This window comes from Mixophyes fleayi, chromosome 9, assembly GCF_038048845.1.
Source record: "Mixophyes fleayi isolate aMixFle1 chromosome 9, aMixFle1.hap1, whole genome shotgun sequence".
Taxonomy (NCBI): domain Eukaryota; kingdom Metazoa; phylum Chordata; class Amphibia; order Anura; family Limnodynastidae; genus Mixophyes; species Mixophyes fleayi.
Genome location: NC_134410.1, coordinates 44,456,350 through 44,475,332, shown reverse-complemented (window position 1 = coordinate 44,475,332; position 18,983 = coordinate 44,456,350). Strand labels below are relative to the sequence as shown.

Sequence of the window (18,983 nt, the reverse complement as noted above, 5' to 3'; positions counted from 1 at the left end):
GAAATAAAGCTCTTTTTTTCCTGCAGCAAAAAATCTGCATTTGATGTTATGTGAAGAATAACTCTGCTGCTTCCTCTTATTTTCACCAAGACAGATTTTTTTCCATTGTAATTAACAATCCATTCATTTCCCTTGATCACATCTGACCTTGTGCACCTCGCCCCTTTGTTCTGTGCTACTTAAAAAACAATATTATATAAAAAGAAATAACAGGGATAACACTGTGTAAATGTTATTAGTAATATTAATTTATCAAGCTACATTACCAGATTTGTTTTAATAAACGTTTGCAAGAAAAGTGTAATCATTTCTTTTTGAAGAGCTTTCTAAATTCCATTGTGACATATAGTAAAGTACCCCACCAACAACAACAAAAAATTTTTAGTTAACGACAAAACTGTACCTCTAAACTTTAGAGAGACATAGTAGATCCTGTTTCAAGTTTAAATGTTCACTCCCTTGTCGAAGTTCAACAAATCTCAAAACCATTTAGATAATTTTAAAAATTGATAGAGGTCAATGGTTCAGAGTTAAACACTTCCAAATAGTCCTACATATAGGACTTAGAGTGGAACAACAAATCATATTTAAAGGTGGTCACACATTATGTGATCTGAATGTTCAGTCTGATTGTGGAAGGCTAGGTTGTACAGATCTACAGTACTGCAATTGGATTTCAAGCGGCCAGAAGGGGCAAGTTATGCTAATCTACATGAGAGTTTTCCTTGTTGCTCTAAAAACGCAAGGCTGGAAAACTGCAGGGAAAATGAGGCAGGCTTAGAGAGAGTTCTATTGAGACGTCTGTAATGATATAGGCATCACAGAGAAGACCACAGGAACATAAGGTCTGTATTGATCCAGAGGAAGGAAAATAAAATGGCAAGCTTGGAAACGGTTGATTAACCTTCCCAAGCAGGAGCAAACGCAGGATTTTTGCGAGGGGTTCCCCCCCCCAAAAAAATATATAGAGAGAGAGCTGCAGCGCATGCGGCCACACATGCGCAGCAGCTCCATTTCGGCGATGCTGAATTGTACAGCAGCCGCGGCGCTGTCAAAAAAGCGTCCGCTGCAGTGCTGTATTGTAGTATAATACAGCATCGCCACGGACGCTTGTTTGACAGCGCCACGGCTGTTGTACAGTACAGTGCTGCTGTGTAGGGGCAATGTTTATCGCCCGTTCGTTCGCGGAGGGGAGGGAGAGAGGAGCTGTGTTCACCTCTATGTGAATGCAAATTAAGTTGCATTTCCAATAGGGTTCATTAACGTGGGGAAATTCTTTTACTCCTGGTATCCTATGCAGACTTTTACATGTGCAATAATAAATATGGGTCATGACTCTTAAACTGGGAAGGGAAGGTAAGCCTCTAATTTACTTATTTCTGAAGTATGTGATGTAGTCTGTGAGCTGCCTTACCATTACCATAAGAAGCGTATGCCGGCTAGATCAGGTTTCAATATCATTAGATAGTGCTTACATTCTGTTTGCGGAGTTACCAACTAAATGTGGAGGAACCATAGATCCAAGTAACTACCCTTTTATTAGTGACTATATTATGTCACAGCTTGGAGACACTCAAAGACCAACTAGAATATTGTTGGCCAATTGTGACTGATCAGGAAGAACTAAAACTCTGATCAGTCAATGACCACTTCTATAGTCTTATAGTCACCAGCCGAGCATAATAAGTGGATCCTTTACCATGCACAACTACCAAACTACCAGATCTTTGCAGCCCTGCCGGACATAACTGTATATCACTGTATGTTGAACAAGAAAGGAAACTTTTAAGGCTTCCACAAACAGGGAACTGGCTATTTGGTCTGTCAGGCAGCAAGGTGAGTGAATAACGTGTATGTGTGTGTGCTTGAATGGCACAGTTCCAATTGTTTGGGTGCTGTGCTAAATAATCTGATTATAATGCAAACATCAGCTACACTTCCAGATGGGGATCAATGCTTGCCCAGTCTTTTCTTTCACCAAACCTGATTAAATTAAATACATTCATATAGAATTTTGATAGAGTATGGGTAGGCCCGACGCTGTTGTGTGGATGCTCAATTTGGTTTAATTGACCAATGTGATCAACAAAAGCCACACATTGGGGGAAATCAATTACAGCCGATGGTTCATTGTAGCCTCAGATGTGGACACCGAGGGATGTTGGGGCAGTGAAAACATAGAGGTGACAGCAAAAATCAGCAATGTTTTATTTACTGTAATACCAGGAAGGCACTCCGACGTGACTAGTAATTTAATCCTAGTAATTTAGACCTTCAACAAATAAATTGAAAGGATAGTTATTTTACAATGGTGGATGTCTAACCATCGCCAACAAAGTACTCTACTATGTTTGCAGAAGGATCGTGCTATAGTTTATTAAATCATAGATATCCTATGAAAAGTGGCAATGATAACATACATTTTATATTTATGTTCTAATCAATGCTCATCTACACTGCACAGTATGCCATAGAAATAGATATACAACTGAATGAGTCTGGTTTACAAAGCTACAATCTCACAACATTTCCCTTCATCCTTGTGGTGCCACTTGGCAGCACGGTGGCTCAGTGGTTAGCACTTCTGCCTTACAGCACTAGGGTCATGAGTTCCTGAGTTCAATTCCCAACCATGGCCTTATCTAGGAGGAGTTTGTATGTTCTCCCCATGTTTGCGTGGGTTTCCTCCGGGTGCTCCGCTTTCCTCCCACACTCCAAAAATATACTGGTAGGTTAATTGGCTGCTAACAAATTGACCCTAGTTTGTGTCTCTCTGTCTCTGAGTTTGTGTTAGGAAATTTAGACTGTTATCTCCAATGGAGCAGGGACTGATGTGAGTTCTCTGGTACAGCGCTGCGAATTAGTGGCGCTATATAAATAAATGGTGATGATGATGTTGATGATAGGATAGGTTTGTGTAAACTGAAGTTTAAAGTGTTTTCTAACTGTACCGTATACTAATTAGTATTTATAAACTGCCAACAAAGCGTAGCGCTGTGCAATTTGTAACATTACACACTACAACCAATACAAAAAGGTACACGGAGCGACAAAATGCCTTCAATAGATACATTATAGGAAATGCTGGTGAGCGATGAAAAAGAGAGTCTGTTGGTCTGTAAAGTGATTGTAACAGACCATATTGTAAGCACCTTACACAGCTTTGTAACTAGGCCACAATAGCAGCTAGTGCAATGTTGTAAAAGACAGCGACAAAGAAATGGAACAAATTAAAAGAAAATATGATGTTGAACTGTTCAAAAACAGTAATTATATAGTCAGTCAGAGCTGACACCAGAGCAAATGTAAAATGTGTGGACAGATTTAGGTTTGGGAGTGGCCACGCCCTAGTTCATCTCTAAATTGCAGTGTAAAATAAAGCTGTTCAGTTTTTATGTGCTACATGCAAAAGAAGCCAGTATTGTCCCTGCATGCAACATAAGTAAATAAATTAATGCATTTGCACCCATTGCATTGCAATATGGTTGCTCCAAGAGCAAACTTCTTTGCCTTATTGCCAAATCTATCTGAGACCTTGAATATAAGCTTAGCGTTTCTCCTATTATTATAAAACACTATTAAATTGCCAAAAAATATATTAAACACAATTATATAAAATTAGCTTTTTTATATTTTACATTGCAAACCATACAGTTAGATGATCGATCTAATCACAACCTCAACAAATGGAGACCTTTGAATAAAACAACACATTGGAACGTCTTAATGCCGAAAAACATTGTTCCCATGAATATAGCAGTGTAATGTTGAGCTCTATTGCCTTACGCTTGAAGTGTTTCTGATTCTGAGGCCCCGGGACATGCCCATCTGTTACTAGCTACAATGAAATTGCTTCGCCAGCAGCTCAGTTGTCCTTGGGGGATTCACCATTGTACCTGTATGACTAATTACACAGTGACAAAACTCAATGGAAAAAAAGGTAATGGCGAAACATATCTTTTAGGTGTGTGGAAATAGAAGTGAAAGACAACATCAGGCCTATGCATTTGAACATCAGTTTAATGAGCTTTAAAAGCACTCGTAATGAAGCTAGGGTTTCATAAAGTCTTTAGGTCGAATATAATAGCTTCAAAAAAGGCCATCAAGTATTTGCTTTATTTTATGTAATGATTTTATAATCACCTGTAGCTTATTGTCCTCTGAATAAATCCCAAAGCAAAGGATAGAAAGCAATTAATCATATAGTTTTCCTGCCACATTCCAGGACCAAGGAAGTCTCTGGGCCTGATTCATTCAGTCTAAAAACAATCAGTATTTATCTTATGTGCAAAACAGAATACTAATTTGCACCCCTTGCATGGTAACATGGTTTTGCCCAGGAGACTGAAATAAGAAGTTTCTTAAGTTAAGATCCTTAATGAATCAGGCCCTATATTCTTGATTAGAATGCAGCATCTGAAACCTTACTGCTTTCTATGAATGTTCTAATCTCAAATTGTTAAGTTTTTATAAAGATTTTAAAAAAATTATATATATATTTCTTGAAGGAGAAGTGACAGTTGGGAGTGGTTGGTGGTTGCCGGGGGTGACAGTGGGGAGTGGTTGGTGGTTGCCGGGGGTGACAGTGGGGAGTGGTTGGTGGTTGCCGGGGGTGACAGTGGGGAGTGGTTGGTGGTTGAGGCCTGGGCAATGGCCCAAATGCATGACAAGAACCTTTTTAACACCTTAAGTAGCTTGATTTGACTAGAATGCATGAGTATCATGCACGGGTTAACTTGTGTATATATATATATGGGCTTCCTCCAGTTTCATCCACACCCCAGAGACATATTGGTAGGTCAATTGGCTTCTGACAAATTTAACCAGTGTGTGTGTGTTTGGTGTGTGTGTTGTTGGTAAGGAATATAGATTGCAAGCTCCACTGGTGCAGGGACTGATGTGGATGATTAAATATTTTTATATAAAGTGCTGTGTAATACAGTATGTAGGCACTGTAAAAATATCAGAAAATAATAATAATTTAGCACACAGACTGTTCAAAATGTATAACCCATATCATAAAAGTAGTAGTTACTTTTTATCCAACTCTTCCAATTTGTTCACCATTCCTCACCCCTGCCAATGATATGTAATGCAAATAACAGAGAAGAGCAATTTAGAAAGCATAGATTAACTAATTGCCACCTGCTGCATAAGTCTACATGCTGATTGCTGTGCTGTGGTTTAAAATGCCATCGATAAAAGCCTTGTCCAAATGTTGGCTGTACTCTCCTCTGCACTTCACCAGTCTTCTAAACAGGCTGCCAATTACAGGCTCGGGTTCCATTGAGCTGTCCATTCATTGTTAATGTGTTTCAGAGACACTAAATAAAATATAAATGCTGTAAAAAAAAAAAAAAAAAAAGAACACCTTGTCCTTCGATCATGGGTTGCCCTTATAATGCGGTGGTTGTGCCATTATCGGGGAATGCCTCTATTATTGGTATATGGTTTGTTGCCCTTAACATCCGGGTTACTCCAGACAAAACATTTGAAGTCAATGCAGATCGCACCCTGGTCCAAATGAGGCCCAAAACAAGAGCCCAGCACTGCAAAAATTCCACCCACTTTGCCACTAGTTTTGATATAAAATTATAGAGACCATTGTCAAGTGGCTAAAAATCATCTAACAATTGATAACACAAACAAAAAAAAAAATATTCCTCAATTCTTCAGTTTTGAAGAAGAAAATGGATGATACAAAAATTCTATGTAATAAAATAATATAGTACAGATTAATCTAATAATCTGTATCAAAATTCAGTGGTCCCTCTAGCACTGCAGATGCCAAGGATTTAATAAGGATAGTACAATCTTAACAAGCTCTTAGATTGGATAGAACACATTTGCCTGATAAAACTGCTGTTTCTACAATCAAAATCCTTTCAGCAATGTAGGTTACAAATGATAAGAGACAAAGCAGAATACTAAATTTGATGATGTTAGGCTCTTGTCAGCGGGATAATGTTGCACTAGAAATTCTATTTAGACTATTAAAAAAAATGTTTCTCCAGGTTTTCCTTGCAAATGGAGATTAAAGTACTAATTGCTGTATTGCTTCTCAGTAGAAGCAATGTGGCTGTATTTTAAGTAATTCATTTGCTACAGTACTCTCTAGCAAACAAAAAGGACACTAGAAAAAGCAAAAAAAACAAAAAAAGCCTACAACAATCAAACATGTGTTTTCATGTGTGCAACTGATACATAACTCTCTTATTGTATTAATAGCTCTTTACTTTAATATTTGGGGTACTGATTACTTCATACTGTGCAATCTACATATTCCATACAGGGGAAAACGCAGGATTTGTAGAGGGGGGTTTTAACACCACGCCACCAGTGGGCGTGGCCAGCATGCATGGGGGCGTAGCTATAGTATTAGACAGTGCTTGGCTGCTCTCCAACTCTTCCTATCCCTATAATATACATGGGCAATGCTGCATCCACTACTGTTAGGTGCACGCAGCTCTCCCTTTTCAAGCAGAGCCGTGTGAAGCGGGAGCAGGGTCCAGCCACCTCAATTATACTGTGCCCCAGGCTTGGAGGGGGGTTTCCAGGCACTAGTAAATCCCCCCTCTGTTTGCCTATGCCATAGGAAGTGCCAGATAAAAATGCAAATTTATGGATGATGAAGGGAGCTAGAGGGCCACACAAAAAAAATGCATCCAGTTTTCCAGTGCTAATTTGATCAGTGTCATATTTAAAATGGGGCTGTAATCTCATGTTATTACAAATATTCCTGCCCTTAACCCCACTTACTTCAACGTTCTGTTTTTTGTCTTGAGTCCCACCTCTTGCCTCTCGCAGTACTGGTGGACGCAGCTGGACTGGCACTGCAAATAGGGTGTACTGAACCCGTTGAGGAAAGTGGTGACAAGATACACAGGCGTTTCAAATACGTTCATCATTCGCTCTGAATGCTTGTGTGTAATGTCAGCACTTTTTACATAAGGGTCGTACAACCCCATTTGCAGTGCCAGTAAAACTGCATCCACCAAGTGGCCAAGGTGACCACAGGTCAGACCAAATGTACCGTGGAGACAGGGAAAGTATTTACGTGTAGCAGCCATAAAAACATTGAAGGATCCATGAGGTAAATACTGGTTTGTACTCCCTTAAGAAGACTTGATGCCACATTTTTTTTAAAAAAATATATATTTCTTTAATCCGCTGGGGGAGAGGAATTTAATATTGATCTCCCGGCCCCATTTGTATCAAGAGTTGTAGCGCAAAAAAAAAGTGACAAACATATTTGTGTACAGACTGTCACTGCCTGACCATGATTTTCAATTGTGGTTTGTAGAGATTTAAAAAGGTGTGTGGGGATATTTAGCTAGAAGTTTACCTGCTGAGAAATACCAAGAAGAACAGACCCACCAAAAATACAGATCGTGAATAGGTGGGGGGGGAGTCCACAAATTTTAACTCCAGGGTATTAATTTTATTAGGACAATAAGTCCTGACAGCACTGTACCCAGGAGAAGCCGGTAATGTGGCACAGTGTCCACTGTCAAGATCAAAGTATGTGAACATTTACTTTCTAGGCTGTAAAAGAAAGTAACAGAATGTAATGTTAGATTAGTAGACCTTTATATGCTACCTCTCCATGAAAACCACCATGTGCCTAAAGCATCGTAGACACAGGAGCTTTTCAGATATTGTTGGTGCATTGCACCAGGCTGCGCTCAAGCACATATGTCATACTTGCCAAGTTTCCCGGAATGTCCGGGAGACTCCCGAAATTCGGGTAGGTCTCCCGGCTCCCGGGAGAGCAGGCAAATATCCCACATATGGCATCTTGCTCCTCAAAATGACGCGATTCGCGGTGAGTCGTGTCATTTTGGCCCCGCCCACCGTGACAAAAAATCTCCCGGAATTAACTTACCAAAGGTTGGTAAGTATGACATGTGAATGCACCAAACCAAGTGTAGCACTGCCTCGCACCCACCCAATGTTCACTATGAATGTCTGGGTATATAGAGGGCACAATCACCAAAAGGGGTGAATGACCCCAAATCTTTGAGGCATACCCCTAAATACAAGAGGCTCACCCGGCCTGACACACCAAGGACACTAGATAAAAGCACATGTGTATGAACCCTTAAAGTGTACTAGTGCTTAAAGCATTGGTCCTGTCACAGTGTTTAAGCTACTTATGGAAGCTGAGCCATACTATAACTAGATTCCCTAGCTGCTAACAGTTGTATACGTAGAATGATAACTATTTTGTGTACATCAAGTGCGCTGTAAAGGGCTATAAATCATTTATGTTTCTATGAAATATTTAGGCATTTGTTGCTATATGACTGTGGGCTGTGGTATTGTGTGAACCTCAAAACACTGACAGAATGAAAAAAATATTTCCTCAGTCCATGTCCAGCAGTTCCTGAGAGGAGGAAAGAGAGAGAGAGAGAGAGAAAGAGAAAGAGTGAAAAAGAAATTAAATGCTAGAGCCGTGTCCCAAATACCCAAGAAAGATAAATATATGTTGACTTTTCATTGCTGCCTCTGGGTGAGTTGAGATGGATTCAGAGAGGCAAACATATATACACACAGTTCCATGGAAAGCCTTGAAATACTGCCAGCTTATCCGAACAGATATGGACATCCGCAGCCAGGACTGGTTTTCCAGCTCATGAAACAATTACCATGTCCGGCTGTGAACAATTTTTAAAAAATATTTATTCTTTGCAGAACCAACAAAACCACTTCCAAACAACTAAAATGTGTTGTACTGCCGAGTCCTATATCACCTTTCTGCATAAAATGTTCATATGGTATAAGCCAACAATGCACAATTGCCCTAGCTATTAATACAACTCAAACAAGGATGCACTTCCGTTACAATAATCGTTTAGTTGATTTGTAATTGGAGTCTATAAAACTTTTATTGGTGACCTGCTCCATTCCAAACGAGGAACAGTAAACACTGCATAACGCTGTGCTCACATAACAGGTTTTTCACCCAAGTATCGTGCCAATCACACGATAAACGACTGTTAGATCTGATATTGCCTTAGTGTGTACGCTCCCATGATCTTTTCAGTCTGCATGACAGATGAAGAGCACAGATCTGAAGGTAAATCTAGTAAAACCATAGTTGCCTACTCTCCCGGAATGTCCAGGAGACTCCCGAATTTCTGGGAATTCTCCCAGACTCTTGGGAGAGCAGAGCAACCTCCCGGATAGATTGGTAAATTACATGGAGGGGCGGGGCTTAGTGACGCGAATCATGCGTCATCTCGCCCTGCCCCCTGCTGGTATAGGGCAAAATGGCTATGACCGCTTAGGGGACGAGGCTTAGCAACGCGATTTTCCGAGCCCCGCCCCCACCTGCCCCTGGACCTCCCGGAACCCAAAACAAAAAAGTAGGCAATATGTATGTGTAAAACATGTATAGTGTGTACACATGAATCAACATGCTGATCGGGACGTTCAGTCGTTGGTAACATCGTTAACGAAATCGCATCAGGAGAAAATAGTATGTACCTTGCCTTACACTTAAGTGCCCCTTACCTCTGCTTTACATATCACACTGGTCCTATCTGCCCCTACCATGGTACTACCATGGATAAGTGGACAAAGTAAAATGACAAGCCAGACAAGAAATTGAAGGGAGCGGTAGATACAAAATGTCAATAATAATACTTCACTTAGTTTCTGATATGTATTTACAATTGATTAAGCTGAGGTAGTAAACTAGATTCATAGTTCTAGATTGAAATCAACCTTTTCCAAATTTAAGCATAATACAGGATCATATTGACTTACATTTTGGAAACAAGTTTTGAGAGGTCGGTATCTCCCCATGATATTGTTTTTGGATTGGCCATGCCTCACATTGTATGGCTTAAGCTGGGTACACACTACACAGTTTTCAACCAATAATCGGCTAAATCAGCCGACATACGACCGCTCGTTCAAAAGTCGGGTCAGTGGGTGCAGTGACACGATGGTCGAAAGCCTGCCCAAATGGACGTTTGTCGCCTCATTTTGTTGGTCGTACCGTTTAATATTTTCGTTCCAATCCCGTTTCCGCTGTGTAGTGTGTATAAACTTCCGACCGATCCACAACAGTGAGTATGAAATTACAGTCATTGCTCACGACAACATGGCTGTAAAAAGTCGCTACCGGGAGGTCCGCTCTTCCCTTTATCATCCTAAACAAGGCTAGTGTGTATGCAGTCCATGGACCGAGCGATCGGAACATCGATCGCATGTAAAATCACTCGGCATAAAAAGTTGGTCGAAATTTCTGTAGTGTGTACCCAGCTTTAGAAAGTGACACCAATTTTTTTCCAGACAATGCAGATACTAGGAACTATATCAGTGATAGACAATCTGTGTCTTTTTAGCTGTTGTTTAACTATATATCCCAGATTGCCTCTGCAGTCTCTCAGCAAGCACTTCCTACTAAAGAACCACAAGTTACCAACCTCTGGTCTATATGATGAAAAGCAGAAGCATTTGGACGTCTATCTGGCATGAGAGTGATCTCCTTTTAGAAAAACAATATATAAGCAGTTATCATTTTGAAAATAGAGTTCTGAAAGTGTTAATATTACAAATTATGTTCCTGTAATTAGCTGCAAGTTCATGACTGTGTTCTATGATGGAATCAAAGTGAGATTTGCTGTGAGCTGTTTGTGTATCAAAATGAAGTCAGTAGATAAAAAGTGCATTTTGAGGAACTGGTTGATGTTTAAGTCAATATTCCTTTTCTCTTGTTATTATTCATTACCTGTATGGTTCTTAAAGCCAGACTAACTTAGAAAAAGCCACACTGCAATGGTGCATGTCCCTGTAAAGTTCTTATGGACATACGGTCTCCCAATAAATTTAAACTGTTGAGCTATTTGGCAATTTCTATATCAAACTGCTGATGTCTGGACTTTTTTTTCTAGCTACTAAAAAAGGTATTACTAAAGCTGCTGGCAGAGCTTCCCATAATCTACAGCACTACAGCTCTCTGCCTAGAACTTCAATATCCCTCCCCCGTATGTCAGACTTATTCAGATATGATAAATCACATTACAATACTGTAGCTTGGGGAGTGGCACAACATCATTGGGTGTGTTACCCATACTTACCACCTTTTGGTTGGTGTGCTTTGGGAGATCCCATGGGGCAGGTTGGCACGTGGGGGCGGGGCTCTCCTAATTGCGTCATTTGGGGGGCCAAGATGACACGATAATTGTGTCACTAAGCCCCGCCCCCACCATGTTAACTAAGGAAGATTGCTGCATGTGGGAGGTTGCCCTGCTCTCCCGGGGGTCTGGGAGGATTCCCAAAAATTCGGGAGTCTCCCAGACATTCCGGGAGAGTAGGCAACTATGGTGTTACCAGTGATGTTCTCATAGCCTGTACAGGGGTCAGCATGTCTAACACATGCCTATTCAAGTAATTAAGACAGCATGCAAAATGTATCTGAACCAACGGCAGTGTTATTTTAGGAGGGGTGACTTAGTCTCGCCCCCCCCCTTTTCGACAGGTGAGGCTGCCTGCGGCCACACATTGTGTGGAGGTCCGTTTGGAAGAGACAGGCAGCCAGAGTATGCTTAAGTATGATTGTGTTTAACATAATCTGAGCGTCTGGGCAGAATTCTCTGTCTGCCTGTCTCTGCCGTCACTGTCACGGATCATCTGCACACAGTGTGTGTCCCCAGACAGCCCCCCCCCCCCCCCGCCCTGGATCAGCCACTATTGTATATGGGTAAGAGAACATCATACACTTCCCCCATGGGGGAAGGTAAGGTGGCAAATATGGGAGGGGGCGTGGTGGTGCCGTTGCGCCACCTTTGCCCCACCCCTTTTTGCTATTTCCTGTATTGCACAGTAGAGCAGGGCTTATTGATGCACTTTGTGTGACTAACATTGTGCAGTACATCTTCCCGGTTTTGCCAGCATACTCAGTAAAGATCAGATCATTATTGGGGATCATGCTAGTTTTATAGTCAATTTGCCAATTTCCCCAGATATCATTGCGCGTATGGTCACCTTAAACTTCCCATAATTCTGTGCAATATAACGGAAAATACTGCAATGTGCAGTTGAGAAAGAGTTGCTGCCAAAGCTTCCCTGCGCCTGGTCTAGACTGTAAGATTTACAGTTTACTTTATGAAAATCTTTAACAAGTCTGTAACAATTACATTAAGTAGACAAAGACTGGCTGAGCTGCCAGCTACAAATAGGTTGCTTTGCTTCAATCTATTATCTTTTCCTTTTGTCGAACAAATTCCCTACAGTCTATAACAAATACGCAATGACCTTTAATAAGGTAATGGCCTTTACCACAGTATATCAAATCTTCTGACACATCCTGTGTTGTACGGAGTTGAAAACATGAACCAGCCTCTCGTCTAACAGATAAAGTAAAGAGCCAGAGGCAAGTTACTTTACTCCAGTGTTTGCTGGTTTACATCTAAGATTGGGTAAGTAAGGAAATGTATATATGTGGCCCACAAGCTGCATAGTGTTTAAAATAGGTATAAATGGTTTTATGTCAAAACACACAGATCCTTAGCACCATACACTACGGGTAGCACAAGCACAAACAAGAAAACTTCTCATGAACCTCCTGTGGAATGCAGACAAAATGACTGTTCTCCCGTAGACAAAGGGCTGATTCTCAGGAACACAAAGCTCTCCAATTCACAGACACCACATTCCTGTGGCAAGTCAATGAATAGTCAAGTGAGCACAATATCATGTTGGTTTTTTACAAGCATTGCCACTTGGGTTGCAACTTATCAGAACGATAACTCCAAGTTAGGTAACTTTGCAAAGCAGGGAATTCTACCAGTCACCCATGCCCTTATGCTCACTTGACTTTCAGGGCCTGTTACCTTACAGGAGATATGTGCAAGCTAATTGCTGAGCTAATGTACATCACCCATGATACCCAGCCAACCAATAGTTAAGGTGAGCACTGCAGAACCCGTCACAGTTGTGAGTAATTTTACACATAAGGGGTCATTTAGAGGAGCTCTTACTGAACAGTTTCTCAATTCACCTTCTGGCTGGAACAAAACGTGGGAAAACCACGCTGACACAGACTCATGTGCCACACGAGTGCAGCTTACATGCACAGTGGTTATAAAAGGGGCCAGACCAAAAAGTAAAAAAAAAAAAAAATACATGTTCAATTTTACCATGTGTTTCCCTGACTTGGATTTACTAACATCAACACAGTATTTAAATAATAATAATACAAAATCAACATAAAAACAAAAAACAGTACACCATAATATTTTTTCTAAAAGCAATACAAATGTGTAAATAAGCCCCCCCCCAAGTGGTGCTAGATCTGGAGGATGTATTAAAAAGTGCTCTTTGGAAAAGATTAACTGTACCACAGAAATCCATTCGGCATCCCGTTGTGTACACATCGTGGCCATATATGCCTTACTAAAGTGTGCTTTTGTGCAAGTAGCAGAAAGGAGAGCAGAGTTTAGTATAGTAATGTGCTCCATAATCATCTCGGCATGCACACATAATTTAACAAACTGCTGATAAACCTTCTTTTTTTTTTCTTTTCTTTTATTTATGTAAAAGAAGAATGAATGTTGATAGTAAAATGATTCAATTATTTTAATTGAATTTAACAAGAGTTATGCTTGAATCATAATTATTTTTAGAGTAGAGATGGCTTTGTAACTGTGAACATTTTTATCTAAAGATGATAAAACGTCAAGAGCAACAACAAAATCCCAAAAATAGTGTTAAGCATACATGCCAACTTATGTGGTCTCTTGGGCTCCCCCCGGAGGGGAGTTCAGCTGGGGCAAGTGTGGGAGGGGGCGTGATGATGTAATCTGCATTGTGTGGTGGGGCTTATCACCGCCCAGGGTCCAGGAAAGAGCCTGCTTTTCTGGGAGTTTGGGAGGACCATCCCAAATCTGGGAACCTCAAGAACATTCCATGACAGTAGGCAAGTATGGTGCTAAATTAGTTACTCTTACAATAACCAAACTGATCTCTCAATTGAAATCAGCTTGCGTTACCAGGGGTCAATTGGCCATATACCTTACTGGGACATTTCCTACTAGGCTGGTGGCCTCAAGGGGCTGACTGATGCATTTTATAATTTAATAAAATGCCAGTGATGCAGTTGGTACCCTCGTCCTACACATCGTTTTATTTCTAGCAATCCTAATGAGCAACAGATTTTTGCATTTAATCAGCATCAACTCATTGCAAATTCCATTAGTCACAAAAGATGACTGCTATGGGATTCCCTAACCTTACTTTCATCAGGTGATAGATGGAAAATATAACACTCTAGCTACCATTTCAATAATATATGGAACAAGAAGAAAAGCATATAGTAGGTTTTCAATATTATTTTAAATTATATTATTCCGCTAAGGTGAGACGTAATGCATAGGCAAACTGACGGGAGTTTCCTAGTGCCTGGAAACCCCCCTCCAAGCCTGGGGCCCTGTGTCATTGAAGTGGCTGGATCGTGCCCCCGCTTCACACGGCTCTGCTCGATAAGGGAGAGCTGCATGTACCTAACAGTAGTGCACGCAGCATTGCCCATGTATATTATGGGGCTAGGGAGAGTTTGAGAGCAGCCAAGCACTGTCTAAATTTATAGCCACTCCCCCATGCATGCTGGTCACACCCACTGGTGGCGTGGTGTGGAAACCCCCCTCTGAAAATCCTGCGTTTGCCACTGTAATGCCATAGAAAAGATATACAACAATTTGAACAGAGTGAAAGAAATTTCCCATTTAGAAATAATGGGGGGAAATCAATTGCTGGCGACGAGGCACATGGACATCACGCCGCGCACAATGCCAGCAATAATGGTAGAAATCTACGCTCATTTTTCCTTGCACCGAAAAATGTCTTTCACAGAAATGTCCGCAGCGAAGTGACTCACGGACATTCCGGAGACACTACGCGGATACCTGAATTCCCCCCAATAAAACTCTGTTTATGAAATACATAATGCCTCTTAAGTATTATAATAGTCATATAGCCCAGTAATCTCTTATGTTGATTTACTTGTAGTACGCCATTTAGACTTTCTGGTGTTAGCGGATTTAATACTATTCCAAAGTGGCACAACCTCTGAGAATTATTCCTGCAAGGTAAAAATGTGAATCTCTTTTTGTTCATTTTCAAATCAGTTATAAATTGGGCTATTAAAATGAGAAAGCTGAATCACTCTTTTAGCATAGAGAGTGCACGCTCTCATGGGTGAACCCACGGAAGAAAAATATAAAGTACCAGACTTTAGTAATTCATATCAAAACATAACTGAAACGTGTGAAAATAAAAACCTAGAGTGTTTAAAATGATGTTGAAACATATTGAAAGTAATATTTCTACTTTCAAACAAGTGACTTTCTTAAAATATACTAGGCCCAAACACACACATTTGCTAATATAACAAGATCTCTGTGAGCATTAGCTTGGAAGATCCTGGCCGACTGTGTAGTAATACTGTGTGGTTGCTAGGGATTACAGACATTACTGTGCAGCTTTGGCAATTCCTCTGCCCTGCTCCATCCCACGCCAAACTCATTTTGCTTTCCATTCTCCATACAAATCAACATTTGAAATCTCTAATGCAGCACACAGCCACGCCTTCACAGAAAGGGAGGGTGTGACCATGTCACATTAGGGGAATGTCTACTGCTGGGCTGTCCTCAACCCCAGCAAAACACCCTTGAATAGCCGCACATACCCCTCATCTTCCCTTGATTCGGGACATATGTGCCGACTGCGGGAGGTCAGGACAGTCCTCTCAAATCTGGACAGTTGGGATGTACACCTTTTTTGTAGGAGTTAACTCGCAGGATTCTAACACTACTTAACACCATGCAGCAGCCAACTTGGTGATGATGTCACATATGATGGTGATGATGTCACATAGGAGAGGCAGATATTGTTCAGTGCTGCTATTGGATGCACATTTGCGAAGAATTGTGTGAATTGCAGTTTAACCATACTTGCCAACATTTCATATTTTTGATCCGGGAGCTGCAAGTAGGAGGTGGGCGTGTAGGGGGCGGGGCCCCGAAAAGCGCGTCATTTTAGCCCCGCCCCGTGACGTAATGACGCAAATCATGTCATTTTACAGTGGGGGCGGTGAATCGCGGCGTTTGAACAGTATTCTGCCCACTTCACTAGGAAGTGGGCAGATCAGGGAGATTGCCACACTCTCTCGGGAGTCCGGGAGACTCACGCGAAATGCGGGAGTCTCCCGGACGTTCCGGGAGAGTTGGCAAGTATGAGTTTAACACCACATACAGTGCTGAGATACCTTAGCAGACTGCTCTTCCTCCACTAGAACTGCAGTTTGAAAACATACAAAACCACAACATTGCTACTGGAATTCACAGAAGTGTCTACAAGACGTATATATACTGGGGTCACGTTTCTTAAGCAAATATTGGGTTACAAATATTATTTATGATGAAATGATCCTTTAAGGCTAGGTTCCAAACGATATACAGCACAACATTATAGATATCAAGCAGGAGGTGTGCTTTGTTGTAGAGCTGTAGTATAGCTAATTAGGGAAGAGATCTTTGAGATACTTCAAATTAGAAACTACATATAAATCAAAGATTCTACAGATATGGAGAAGTCACTGACCTTCCATGACCTTGTTGAGTAAAGGCCTGAAAATCCTTCTGCTTTACATTACCTACGCAAGTCTTCACCGTATGACGTGAGTATCTCAAGTCAAAAAGATTACTTCCCAACCAACTGGAACGACTAACAAAATTAGCCAATCACCAGGTAATGCAGTCTGACCACTACAGGGAAAGGAGAACTTAGAGACTTCAGGAGTGGATGAAAAGTGTCAGAGACCAATATACATATAGACGTGTATATTATACACATAGCGATAAACTCTGTATAGCCATTATTAAACATACTATACAGACACACAATATTTTTGTTACAGTTAGCCTATACCTGATAAATAAATATAGCCATTATTACAATTTTTGCTCTGTGTGAAGTATAAACCCAGAATACTACAATAAAACGTGTAGACTATCCACTATCTGGTAAACATTTACCACTTATAAAACTATCATACCTTCATTCTTGAATAATACTGATCATACACATTACAACACTGGCCAATGGTTTGTGCTTTCAAAACTTGCCTGATGCCCAAGAATGAACAAAAAGCAATTGGATAATTTTTTGGGCACACATGTAAATCTGGTTAGTGGATGACTGCTGCCAGGCTGTGTATGCTGTCACCTGCCAATATCACTAACAGTCCATCCAGTAATCCATCCATTTGTCAATTGGGGCGAACAAGTGGTGATGTCCGACGCCTTCCAGCCTGTGTGCTGTAATCTACTGATGGCAAACTGTCCAGTTGGCCTGAAGATATAACCGACGAATCTGTCTATTTTGGCCATTCAGCTTTGGGGCAAGATTGGCAATAGATCTGGCTCTCAGCGACACAGAATCAGTCTACCTTTAAGTTATTTTTAAGTATTTTGTGAGATATTTGGGAATTCAGTTTAATTTCTTGCATTCTGTTTCCTTACATTTCACCTAAAAAATTGTCCTGTGAGATGTCCAGTTTGATATTAATATTTAGATGGATGGATGGAGAAATAAAAGATAAATATAGTCTAAGAAAGACCTCCAAAACACTGGGTACACACTGTAAAATCAACCATTATTTCAATGAAAATGATCCAATGTCTCAAGTCACAATCTAGTGATCACAATATAGTCACATATTTAACAGCCTAATGTTATACTAGCCTCTGCAAATTGCCCAAATAATGAACAAATCTTGAAACCAGGTAGACACATCCCAGCAGCCCGAGCTTAAAAAGCACATTTTATTGCAATCATAAGCTGCGTGTAGCATAAATTAATGTAGCACCTATCAGCCTCTCAAAATTATTTAATGATATCCGGGCTTAAGAAACAATAAATCATTTTCTGGCACAGACAATTCAATAACCTTTAAGAGCAATTGCTTCTTTCTCCAGCAAAGTGCGATGTAAAACAGCTCTGATTACACTGGTGAAGGAGAATGGAAAAACACAATTTGCAAACATAATTTTCCCAGTCAAAAAGGATTGTGGCCACACTTCATGTTAAGGGGACAATCCCTGTTGAGTTTTGTGCTCTGTAAAACACATTTCATTTAGATGCTACTGAGCAAACAACTGACATTATTGAAGTGCTGTATAACCAATTTATTGCCAGATGCGCACAATGAATTTGGTGTAGTGCCTTGTAACAACAGTTTAAATAGTGACAGTGATTGATCAGCTCACAGCACCTCTATTCCCAGCTTGTCTTTAGATGCCGAGAAAAGGCCTCACATTTGGGCGCCCCTGCATCATTGCAGATGGACTTTAATACGGACATCTACATGCAGCGGGGGCTAAATCATATTCAACCTATCAATTCACTAGGAAGTGATATGCCTAGTGGCATAATGAGCGCATCAATTCTCTAGAAACTTGTGACATCATGAGGCACCCAGTGATGCCACTGTTCCTATCATCATCATCATCTATTTTTATAATGCCACTAATTCCGCAGCGAGGTACAGAGAACACAATGATATCAGTCCCTGTCCCATTGGGGCTTACAGTGTAAATACTTTAACATACAGACAGAGAGAGAGAGAGAGAGAGAGAGACACAGACTAGGGTCAATTTGATAGCAGCCAATTAATCTACCAGTATGTTTTTTTGCAGTGTGGAAGGAAACACAGAGAACATACAAACTCCCCACAGACATAGCCATGGCCGGGAATTGAACTCATGACCCCAGGGCTGTGGGGCAATTTAAAAAAAAACACAAAATTACATTGTACATTCTGAATAAAATGCTGGTACTCTAGAGTGTGAGAGATACAACTTTATGACATTAAGCATGCTTTCCGCATACCTAATGAAGAACATGTTGTCATGCCTAAGTCAGAAGTGAGAGGCAAGACCCCTCATTGCACAGCCAGGCCCGCCCTACTGCGA

General features: G+C 40.8%; 1 protein-coding gene across 2 annotated transcripts in view; it reads right to left on the bottom strand.

Moving 5' to 3' along the window:
• The window catches only part of MAMLD1 (mastermind like domain containing 1), a 148,275-nt gene that overhangs the window by 73,596 nt on the left and 55,696 nt on the right, over window positions 1–18,983 (bottom strand). The window lies entirely within an intron of this gene.